This window comes from Rana temporaria, chromosome 7, assembly GCF_905171775.1.
Source record: "Rana temporaria chromosome 7, aRanTem1.1, whole genome shotgun sequence".
In the NCBI taxonomy this organism is placed as follows: Eukaryota; Metazoa; Chordata; class Amphibia; order Anura; family Ranidae; genus Rana; species Rana temporaria.
The window spans coordinates 101,368,687-101,380,387 of record NC_053495.1 but is presented as its reverse complement, the minus strand read 5'-3'; positions in this window follow the sequence as shown (position 1 = coordinate 101,380,387).

Below are 11,701 nucleotides of genomic sequence, written 5' to 3'. Positions count from 1 at the left end.
TTCTACCTCCCAATTTTCAACTACCTTTAATGCCTCAAGGCTGCCGTTAGGTGTCAGGATCTTATAGATTTTAGAAAGTCCCTGCTTTCCTATTCCTCCCCGAAGGGTACATTTTTCCCACTGGTTTAGGTCATTTAAGGCTCGTAATGGTTTCGGCAGGGTATCTATAAAGTGCTTAACTTGCCTATATCTCCAAGTGTCTCCTGGGAGTACTCCATATCTTTCTCGTAGTTCTTCAAGGGAATACAAGCCTTTTCCCTTCATCAGGTCCCCCAGTTTTAATACTTCTGACGTTCCCCATCTCTGATATAGGCCTCCTTCTCTACCTGGTTTAAAATAATCAGTGCCCGTAAGGGGCATCAGGGGACTATTATATAACCATTCTTCCCTTTTACATATTCTGTCATAAATTTTATATGTTTCTTTTGTAATTGTTGGGACATCTTGGGGCAGTCCCCTATACTTCTTTGGTACCCAAATTCTACCACCTAGTTTATTAATACTTAAATTTTCTTCTACTTCTACCCATTTCTTTTTCTCCCTTCCCTCACTCAAGAACCAGTCCGTCATCCTCCTCAGGACCAAGGCCTCGTAGTACCGTTTGAAATTCGGCAGTAGGAGTCCTCCCTGTCTAGGTCTGTTCAGAGTTTCCACTGCTATGCGGGCCTTTCTACCCCCCCAAATGAATCCCCCTATTATCCTTCCTAAAATCCTAAAAAAATCTTCTGGGACTCCTATCGGGAGGGTTTGGAAAATATATAGGGCTTTGGGTAATATCATCATCTTTATTGTATTTACCCTTCCTAACCAAGACATTCTACTTATACTATATCCTTTTAACTCAGATCTTATTTTATTTAATAAGAGTATGTAATTATCTTCATATATAAACCTTTCATTGGTAGACAAAAGTACCCCCAGATATCTCATTCCTCTTTGCTTCCACCTAAATGGATATATAGCCTCCAGATCTCTACGTTCGCCGCGACCAACCGAGATACTCAAAATTTCTGTTTTCTCTTGATTAATTCTTAGATTTGAGATCTCCCCATATCTCTCATATTCGGCTATTATCTTAGGAAGTGTTTCCCTCGGGTTGGATACATATAACAGCATGTCATCCGCGAAGGCAGAGATCTTGTGCTCCTTCCCCCCTACTTCTATCCCTTCTATTTCCTGGCTCCCTCTTATTGTCTCCATTAATGGCTCCAGTGTCAGGACAAACAGGAGAGGGGAAAGCGGGCATCCCTGGCGGGTCCCGTTGTAAAGTGGGAATCTATCTGACAGGGTGCCATTGACCCTCACCTGGGCCAGGGGGCTGGAATATAATGCCCCTATCCACCTAAGCATATTTGGGCCTAATCCGACATGTGACAGGGTGGCAAGCAAAAATTCCCAATCCACCCTGTCAAACGCCTTTTCGGCATCCAATGACAAAAGCAATGTTGGTTTCTTACTTTTTTTTTGGCCTTTTGTATCAGGAACAGGGCTCTCAGAATGTTATCCCTCGTCTCCCTCCCCGGTACAAATCCCGCCTGGTCGTTCTCAATCAATTCGGGCAAAAATGGTCTTATTCTATCCGCCAGAATTTTTGAGTAGATTTTTATATCCACATTGATCAGGGATATGGGCCTATAACTTGCACATAGTGAGGGGTCCTTATCATCCTTCCCAATCAAGGTTATGTGAGCCCCTAGGGCCTCCTACAGCTATTCGTTCTTGAGTAAGATGTCTTACGCCTTGTGAGATACAATGTCCAAGGAGGACCACTGTTTGCTTGCACCACTGGATCTTCTGTTTTGATGCTTTACAGCCTTGTTCAGCCAGGTAACAAAGAAGGTCTTCAGAGTGGGTGGCAGCCTCATCTTGGGTATCTGCGCAAAGCAAGAGGTCATCCACATATTCGAGAAGCACAACGTCTGGGTGGAGTTTGATCCACGTGTCCAGAATGAATTTCATTGCCTTGGAGAATTGGGACGGGGAGTTCTGGGCACCTTGCGGCATTACAGTCCAGGTGTAGCTTTTCCTTTCGTGGACGAAACTGAATAAGAATTGACAACGCGGGTCTAGGGGGACACTGAAGTAGGCCTTCGCTAGGTCCACCACAGTAAAGTACTTGGCCGTGGGTGGTATTCCTGCTAGCAAGGTATGTGGGTTGGGTACGATGGGCGTTTCCAATATGGTGGCTTCATTCACTGCTCGGAGGTCCTGCACCATGCCATATTTCACCGGTTCTCCTTTCGGGGTTTTCTTCTTGACTGGGAAGAGTGGGGTGTTGCAGGGGCTTGTGCAGGGTATAAGAGCCCCATCCTGGAGGAGGGCCTCTATCTGGCGAGTGATTGCTGCTGACACGGAGGGCTTGAGGGGGTATTGGGGTTTTCTGGGGAAAGGGGCACCAGGCTTCATTCTGACCATGACAGGCGGGACTTTTAGATGACCGATGTCTTCTGGGCCTGTAGACCACAGGCAGGAAGGTATTCGGGTTAAAACCTCTTCCGGAATTCCAGTCTTGTCTTCTACGTTTAGGGACAGCAAGAGCGTAATGGAGCATAATGCTGACATGTCTTCATCAGTCAGTGGTGAGGTTACTCGGATACCACCATCAGGTTGGAAGGAGATTGAGGCCTGGAGTCTGGATAAGACATCAGCCCCTAGTAAGTTCAAGGGACAGGTGTCGGAAACCACAAATCTTGTTAGCAGGTCAGGGATGTTGCCAAATTGTAGGGGGCGGGTTAGAGGACTTTTTCGGGGTGTTCCATCCACTCCAACGCATGTGATGTCATTGTCAGATAGGAAGGAGATATTGGGTAATTCTTTCGTTCGAATGACAGACTGGGCAGCACCTGTGTCACAAATAAATTGAGTGGGCCGGCCCTTGATGCTGAGAGTTATCTTGGCTAGAGGTCCCCCTGAATCTTTGTGTGCTGCGATCATGGTTGGAGTGTATGACACAGGCTTGCCGAATTCCTATGGATCCATATGGCCAAACAGAGGAGGAGGAGGCCAATCATTGGGTGCTGAGTTGGGATTCCCCTGGATGTTTTGTCCTTGGTGTTGAGCATCTCCTCTTCTTTGGTCCCCATGTTCGTGCTGTCTTCGATCGGATCTCCACGGGCTTCGGCATTGTCTCCGAAAATGTCCGGGCTTCCCACAGTTGTAACAGCAGGCTCGCGCGTTTCGTGTTTGTGGTGGCGGGTATGGTGTGTCAGAAGCCAACATGAGAGGGACTGCCTTCCTATTACCCTGTGAGGACTCTATGCCCTTTGCTACCAGTAGTAGAGTGTCAAGAGGTAACACTCTGTACTCTGGCCGAGATAGTAGCAGGCCTTTTCGGATTGCGTCCCTGAGGCCTGTTACAAATGCAGAGGATAGCATCTGCGTATGTGCCTTGTTTTGTGTGCTGAATCCCAAATCAGTGAACACCTGTAACATCCTAGTATGGAATTTCTCAACTGATTCAGCCTTGTCTTGTGTAATGTCTTGGATGCTTGTTGCTTGGTCTGCCAGGCGGTCACGTGCCCACTGTTGTAACTGCGTCACAAACTCACATCCCGAACCATATGTATTGTCAGGGATGCCACTGTCCACCTTGAAACACCTTAGCATTACTGGCCAGTAAGCATCCCCTGCTTTGATTTCACAGAGGCTTACCAGGTCCCGCCAGGCACAGGAGTATGCCTTCTGGATCTGGGCAACTCTTCTGTAAAATGGCATGGGCTGTTTTTCAGGATCTGGTAGACTGGTTACAAGGGATGATGCTTGTTGAGGGCTAAAGGTCACATACATCAGGGGTGCACCTAGTGGTGCAGATGGCATTTCCCCCCTTGGTATGTGAGGTTGTGACCCACTGGGTGGAAGTCTCCAGTAATTTCCCTGTTGTGGTGGTTGAAGAGGTAGTCCCCTGTTTGATGGGGGGGGCCATACTGTATGGTGTCATGTGAATCACCTGTGGGTCCTCCTGAGACATTCGCCGTGCCCTCAGAGAACGGTTGTGAATGAGGAGGGGAATACAATGGGAGTGAGTACCTAGCACCAACCCTGGTTGCTTGCGCTGCTCCCCACGGGCCTGCGGATGTAGGCCGTGCTGCTGTGGAAGTGGGATGGGGATGTGAGGATGTCACTTGGTCAGATTCTATACAGAATTCCTGCAGCGCCCTGTGAGGTGACTGAAGGGGGGGATGTACTGGTTCATGGCCCTGGTATGGAAGTGTAGTTGTCCTGGTGTTCACATCCGACAGGCCTCCAGACACTATTATCTGAGCTAGGCCTTGGCCTTCATGACTGGCTGAACTGGGAGTGGTACCAGTTGGAGCGACGCCCCCCTTGGTCACTAGCACTTCTTGGTGCTCAGGTGAGTGGCAGTGACTGTCACTGCTTTCCTCTGCCTCATCCTCATCACCTTCGAACATCATTAATGGGTTAACACCTTCCTTGTAATATGCTCCGGTCTGATCTAACACTGGGCATATAGGTATGGGTGTACCAATATGGCCGTCACAGGAAGCAGTCATAGGGAGTCTTCCTGTGTCACCAGTGTTGGGTGTTGCAAGATGGCCACTGCCCTTGGGAGGTGCCATGGGTGGTGAAGGAGGTGGTACATTGGGACGGTGTCTGGTGGGAGGATCAAGCGAGGGGGCGGTTGCTGAAGGGCAGGGTTTCCTGTCCTGTGCTCGGACGCCATTATAGGGTGGTGGCCGTCCAGACTCCAATGTACTTTCTGGTTTATGATACACATATACAATATATCCATGTTGATTTGTCTCTTGCTCTGACCACCCCTCTACTTGGACAGCTTGCGATACTCTGTACCAGGCTTCAGCTGTAGCTAATAAGCCATAATCAGACAATAGACCTTTTTTCCGTTTTAACAACACCCGCCATTCTTCTGCCTGCAACCTCCCACCCATGTGCATGTTGATGTCACATACTTTTGCAAGTTCATTTATCCTCTTAACTGCTGTTTTTCCCTCCCTCTCTAAAACCAAGCTGTAAGCTAAGCTGCCTTCCCTCGGCTTTTCTAACTTCTGTCCCATCGCTATCTAATGGAGGGATACACGTTCAGATCTCTGGATTTTGTATTACAAGGCTGTCTAGGATACAAGTTTGAAGTTCTGGCTGCGTGCTCATTTGAGATCTTTCTGCGCTGTCACTTCCTCTTTTTTTTTAAAAGTACACTTTCTCCCTTTTTTTTTTTTTTTTTAAATCGAAAGTGTCAGTCTGCTGCAGACAGACAAGCTTAAACAATACAGCAGTTAAATTCAGTGCGTTCCTTTAAATGTCATTTACGTGTCCCAGAGGCAAACCCAAACTTCTGATTCTGTCCTTTTCACCCTCCTCACACTTTTCTGGCTGTTCTGGCTGGAGTGGACACCTAATAGGTAAGTATCCTCTCTCTCTAGCTTCACCTTCTATTGCTGGCAATGATGCACCAACTGCAATTCTGACTGGGTAGTGCACGTTTAATCTGAACACCAACACATCTGGAAAATCTACCAACAAAGGTTTCAGGCCAAGAATTTCTTCCCTGTATCCTGGGGTTATCACTTTCACCAGCCCCCAGCCCTCTGAATGAATTCCTAACAGTAGCCCACAGACACATTCAGGACATGACATCCCTGGCTCATGTGATGAAAAGATGAGACCTCAGAACGTCACAGGATTTCCCTGCACCTCGTGCAGTATACCTACAGTACCTGATATCCTTGAACTGTGCGCACCTTCTCTGGTACACTTTACATCAACCCTGAGAGAAGTTTGACCACGTTATCACAGTCAGTTATTGCATCTGTGACTCTATTCCTTTCTGCCTGTCTCATCCAAACATCAGAGGCCAGCACATATAACAAAACACCAAGATATGTGACAACCGCAGTGAAATATAGGATTATTAGTCCTCACAGGATCCCTACGCAACTATGCGTTCTACTGACGCCCCCTCCTGGTCATCCGTGCTTCACAGCACAATTATTTATTCCCCCAGGAGGAGTTTGACCACGTCAATTCTCATCCGTGATTATAAATGTATAAATGACCCTCGGGCAAGCTATATTATCTGCCTGCTTTGCTGATCGAGGGCAAGCCGACACGGGAACAGGAATTAGGGAAAACCCTAATAATTACAAAGCAGATAAGCATCTACTTCTTCACTATATTGTTTCATTGTTTCTTACACATATATTTCTCATTCCCCCCTCCCAAAAGAGAGAAAAATAAAAATCATAATCCCAACCTCCCCCCTATCTTCCCTTAACCCTTGAATCCTCTCTCCCTCTTTGTCCCCCTCTATTCCTCTGGGGCAGTTCTTCACTCATTCAAATCCTATTATATGATCATATCTCTTCTTACACTCTGCCCTCGCCTGTTTCACTTGGGAGCCCTAGCCCTCCATCATGGTCGTATATTCTAACAATTTTTTAAACTTTAGCCATTTCCCCCATAGGATGATATATGCATCTAGGGAGTCCTCACGGATATATATTGTTTCTTCTATTGATCTCAACCAGTCCACCTTTACTACCCACACCTTCATAGTAGGGGATTGTAGAGTTCTCTATAGTCTTAGGATCAATCTTTGGCTGCATTTAAGAAGTATGGGACTAGGGTATTTCTATACTGAGTGACTGTTTTATTCATGATGCTGTTTGTTCGTTAAAGGGGTTGTAAAGCTACAATTTTTTCCCCCTAAATAGCTTCCTTTACCTTAGTGCAGTCCTCCTTCACTTACCTCATCCTTCAATTTTGCTTCTAAATGTCCTTATTTCTTCTGAGAAATCCTCACTTCCTGTTCTTCTGTCTGTAACGCCACACAGTAATGCAAGGCTTTCTCTCTAGTGGGGATAGAAGGAGAGGTGAACTGAAGGGGCAATACAATAGGCAGGAGTTGCAGCAGTGGCGGCCGCTCATGCAAGGTGTCCCCCTAATCCATGCACACCACCACTAATCTACATGTAGGGTGCCGGACGCATAGATTCCAATGTTTCTTTCTTTTTTCGAAGCACATAATTATAGTTGGAGACATTCGCTAATGTCTTCCTGTTTTCTCCTCCTGGCCAAACAGGAAGCAGGTCCTGAGACCCGATTGGCCTTGAGTCCTAAGACGTGATTACCCGCGAGTTCTGACTCCTGATTGACCAGGAGGAGAAGCGTCCACCGGGACTCAGGAGGAGACCCAGGGGGGGGGGGGAAGTCGCTGAAGCCGGGATGTCAAGAATCAGGTGTAACCTGAACTGCGTGGACAGCAACAGAGGAACACCAAACACATGTAAAGTGAAAATATTGTGATTTATTAAGATAAGTGAAAAATATAAATACAACCACATCCAATATAACACAGTGCACAACAAACCAACTAACAGACAGAGACCCACAAATAACAATAGTCAGACAGGTATATACAATAAATGGGGAATACCGGAATCATAAACGTAGCCAGGCCAGGGTCATCAACGGGAGATCAGCAGATGGGGACAGGGAACAAGCAGGACAGGGAGAGGATGGATGGCTCAGGCAGCAGGGTAAAGGTAAAGGTAACATGGTCACAGGAGAGACAGGTTTGGGTACAAGGCACAGGGTTCAGGTATCAGGTACAGAGACACGGTCAGGTTCCGAGATAACAGGTTCAGGTCAGGGCGCAAGGAAAATAACAAGGCAACTTTGTGTCTGTATAAATAAAAATGGGATGGGGTGTTGGCGCTGCCCTTTCTATAAACTGTGCCAAGCTAAGGTTGTGAACAGTGACCCTAAGGGGTACAATGTATAAGTGTGGTGATCAAATAATAAATAATAAAACAAGTGGAAGCAAACCTGTGTTTCAACTAAATATTAAGTGTGGTACCAGTAACTAAGTACTAACATATATAAGTGAGCCAAACCACATATAAGTGTAATATATAAAGTTTGTAGACTAGGCTGTACTGTCACTGTTAGGCTGTGAAGTAGACTGTGAGGACTCCACTGTGTAAGTATAATATATACATATAACAAATTAGGTATATAGAAGTTGTGATGCTCATGAGAAAAAATATATAATATTGAAAAATCCAATAATTTGTGTGCAATAAAAGGACTTCCTTCAAAGAAAAAATATATATATCTATAAATGAATACAAAGTCATTAGAAAAAGTCCATCCAAGGGGTGGTAAAGTCCGTGCTGGCAAAAGGTGCACCTATAAAGGTGAGTGCTCTGGTATGCAGTAGTGAAAATTCCACGCAGTGGTCGCGGTGCTCCCCCTCCTGGGTCCCCACTCACCAGAGGCACTAACCCCTGCAGGGGTAAAGTGCAAGTAGTCAGCCTCCGACGGCTCTAGGGTCTCCCACGGCTCCTCAGCTACGCTTGGGACCTCCTTTACTTCGTTCTGATGGTTTTCCGAGTTCAAAGATAGAGGTTGTTTAAAGATCCACGGTCCTCCGGAAAAACAAATACACTAGCATAGCGTGGTATGTTGGAACAAGTGCTAGGTTTATTGGCACTGACAATATCGTGCACGGTATATAAAGGGTAAATCAAAAAATAAATTGGGAATGAACAATAAAAACAAATAGAGCGGGGGTAATGCTCTATACAAAAGATAAAAGTCTAAAAACAAGAAATGCAAGTGGAGCGGCTAACAGCCTGTTAGCATAGCTCCGGTCGCCGCACTAGGTAAACCAGGAAGTGTCGGCGATAGCCTGGGACCGGCGTGCGTTCCACTGACAACCAAGCTGGAAACCGGAAGTGCGTGCGTGTGTGCGTGTATCCGCTTTACGCACGTTTCGTCATAATACGTCTTCAGAAGCATTGACCCGCTTCTGAAGACGTATTATGACGAAACGTGCGTAAAGCGGATACACACGCACGCACTTCCGGTTTCCAGCTTGGTTGTCAGTGGAACGCACGCCGGTCCCAGGCTATCGCCGACACTTCCTGGTTTACCTAGTGCGGCGACTGGAGCTATGCTAACAGGCTGTTAGCCGCTCCACTTGCATTTCTTGTTTTTAGACTTTTATCTTTTGTATAGAGCATTACCCCCCCTCTATTTGTTTTTATTGTTCATTCCCAATTTATTTTTTGATTTACCCTTTATATACCGTGCACGATATTGTCAGTGCCAATAAACCTAGCACTTGTTCCAACATACCACGCTATGCTAGTGTATTTGTTTTTCCGGAGGACCGTGGATCTTTAAACAACCTCTATCTTTGAACTCGGAAAACCATCAGAACGAAGTAAAGGAGGTCCCAAGCGTAGCTGAGGAGCCGTGGGAGACCCTAGAGCCGTCGGAGGCTGACTACTTGCACTTTACCCCTGCAGGGGTTAGTGCCTCTGGTGAGTGGGGACCCAGGAGGGGGAGCACCGCGACCACTGCGTGGAATTTTCACTACTGCATACCAGAGCACTCACCTTTATAGGTGCACCTTTTGCCAGCACGGACTTTACCACCCCTTGGATGGACTTTTTCTAATGACTTTGTATTCATTTATAGATATATATATTTTTTCTTTGAAGGAAGTCCTTTTATTGCACACAAATTATTGGATTTTTCAATATTATATATTTTTTCTCATGAGCATCACAACTTCTATATACCTAATTTGTTATATGTATATATTATACTTACACAGTGGAGTCCTCACAGGCTACTTCACAGCCTAACAGTGACAGTACAGCCTAGTCTACAAACTTTATATATTACACTTATATGTGGTTTGGCTCACTTATATATGTTAGTACTTAGTTACTGGTACCACACTTAATATTTAGTTGAAACACAGGTTTGCCTCCACTTGTTTTATTATTTATTATTTGATCACCACACTTATAGATTGTACCCCTTAGGGTCACTGTTCACAACCTTAGCTTGGCACAGTTTATAGAAAGGGCAGCGCCAACACCCCATCCCATTTTTATTTATTCTTGCTATCCCCTAAGGGGATTTGTTTTTGGGGGGCTGCAGCCTGACAATTTAACTTACCGTATCCTATTTTAACTTTCATTTTTATTTTATTTTCATTTTATTGGATATCCCTTGGATCCTTACCGAATATCTGTTTAGTATTCCAATACCCTATCGTACTATTCTACTGCCATTGATATTAGCCTTGTTGGGCCCTAAGCGCGGATTACTCTTTTCTTTCAACTTTGTGTCTGTGTTGCCGGTTATTTATACACATATCCTGCAATCAGGCTCAGGTGAGGCCTGATCACAAGAGATAATGTCGGCTCCACACTGCTGGGAAACACCCGCTAGTGGACACCAGTACTGCAGCCCAAGGATCAGATAGTGTCATAGGAAATGCAAACCAAAGCGCCACCAGCAGATAGAACCTTTCCTGACACGCAACCTGGGTGGGGTAAGTGCAGGGCGAGCGATGGAGGGGAATCGGCGATTGAACAAGTGTCGGGGGGTGGTTGGTTGGCTGGCTGCAGGGAGGGGTGGCTGACTGGGGGGGGGGCCACAGGACGCCCCACAAGAAAATTGAGCACCACCCGCCACTGAGTTGCAGATGACTAAGAAGTAAATAAGACGCTTTTTAGTGCAATTTGTTAAGAGCGGCTGTATTATGGAGATGTTGTGGAAGTTAAGATTTGGACAATGATTTAATGTTGGGCTGAAAGGGGAGTTCAGAGTCCAGGATTACACCTAGCACTGTGGCATGCGGGGACAAGCTGATAGATGTGCCATTGATCTTGACAGAGAAGTCAGGGGAAGGGGCACAGGGGGAGGAAATATTATGGGCTTGGTTTCTGAGGTAGTGGTGTGACATCCAGATTGATATGTCTGTCAGTATATCAGTGATGCCTGAGGAGAATGATAAAGTTGGCTGAGGCGTAGAAAGATAGATTTGGGTGTCGTTAGCATATAAATGGTATTTAACCACTTCCATACAGGGCATTTTCACCCCCTTCTTGCCCCGACCAATTTTTAGTTTTCAGCGCTGTTGCACTTTGAATGCCAATTACACGGTCATGCAACACTGTACCCAAATGAAATCTTTTCCCCCCACAAATAGAGCTTTCGTTTGGTGGTATTTGATCATCTCTGCGGTTTTCATTTTTTGCTCTATAAACAAAAGAAGAGCAACAATTTTGAAAAAACACCATATTTTTTACTTTTTGATTTAATAAATATCAACATTTAAAAAAAAAATAATTCCTCAGTTTAGACCGATACGTATTCTTCTATATATTTTTGGTAAAAAATCGAAATAAGCGTATATTGATTGGTTTCCGCAAAAGTTATAGCGTCTACAAAATAGATTTATGGCATTTTTATTTATTATTTTTTTTTTTACTAGTAATGGCGCCGATCTGCGATTTTTATTGTGACTGTGACAAGCCAGAAGCCGTTGTATCTTGGTTTGAGGATTCAAACTAAAGATACGACGCGGCAAATTTGAAAGTACGCCGGTGTATCAGTAGATACGCTGGCGTACTTGCACTGTGAATCTGGCCCTAAGTTTGCAACTTAATTTCTGCAAGTCCTTCTAGCTTTTAACACATTTGATGTACTCCTTATTCAGTCACTCAGGCAAGACAGCTCTTTGCTATAAGGTATGAAATAACCCAGTCAATTGTTAGTCTATTATGTCCGGTTTTGCAGTTTTGAGAATTCTTGAAGCGTGAAATCCTGTATTATGTTACAAATAGGAGAGGAATGTTTTAATGATGTCTGGCTTGTAAAGTAATTTAGCCACACCTAGCGAGAGACGTCACAGGCAATT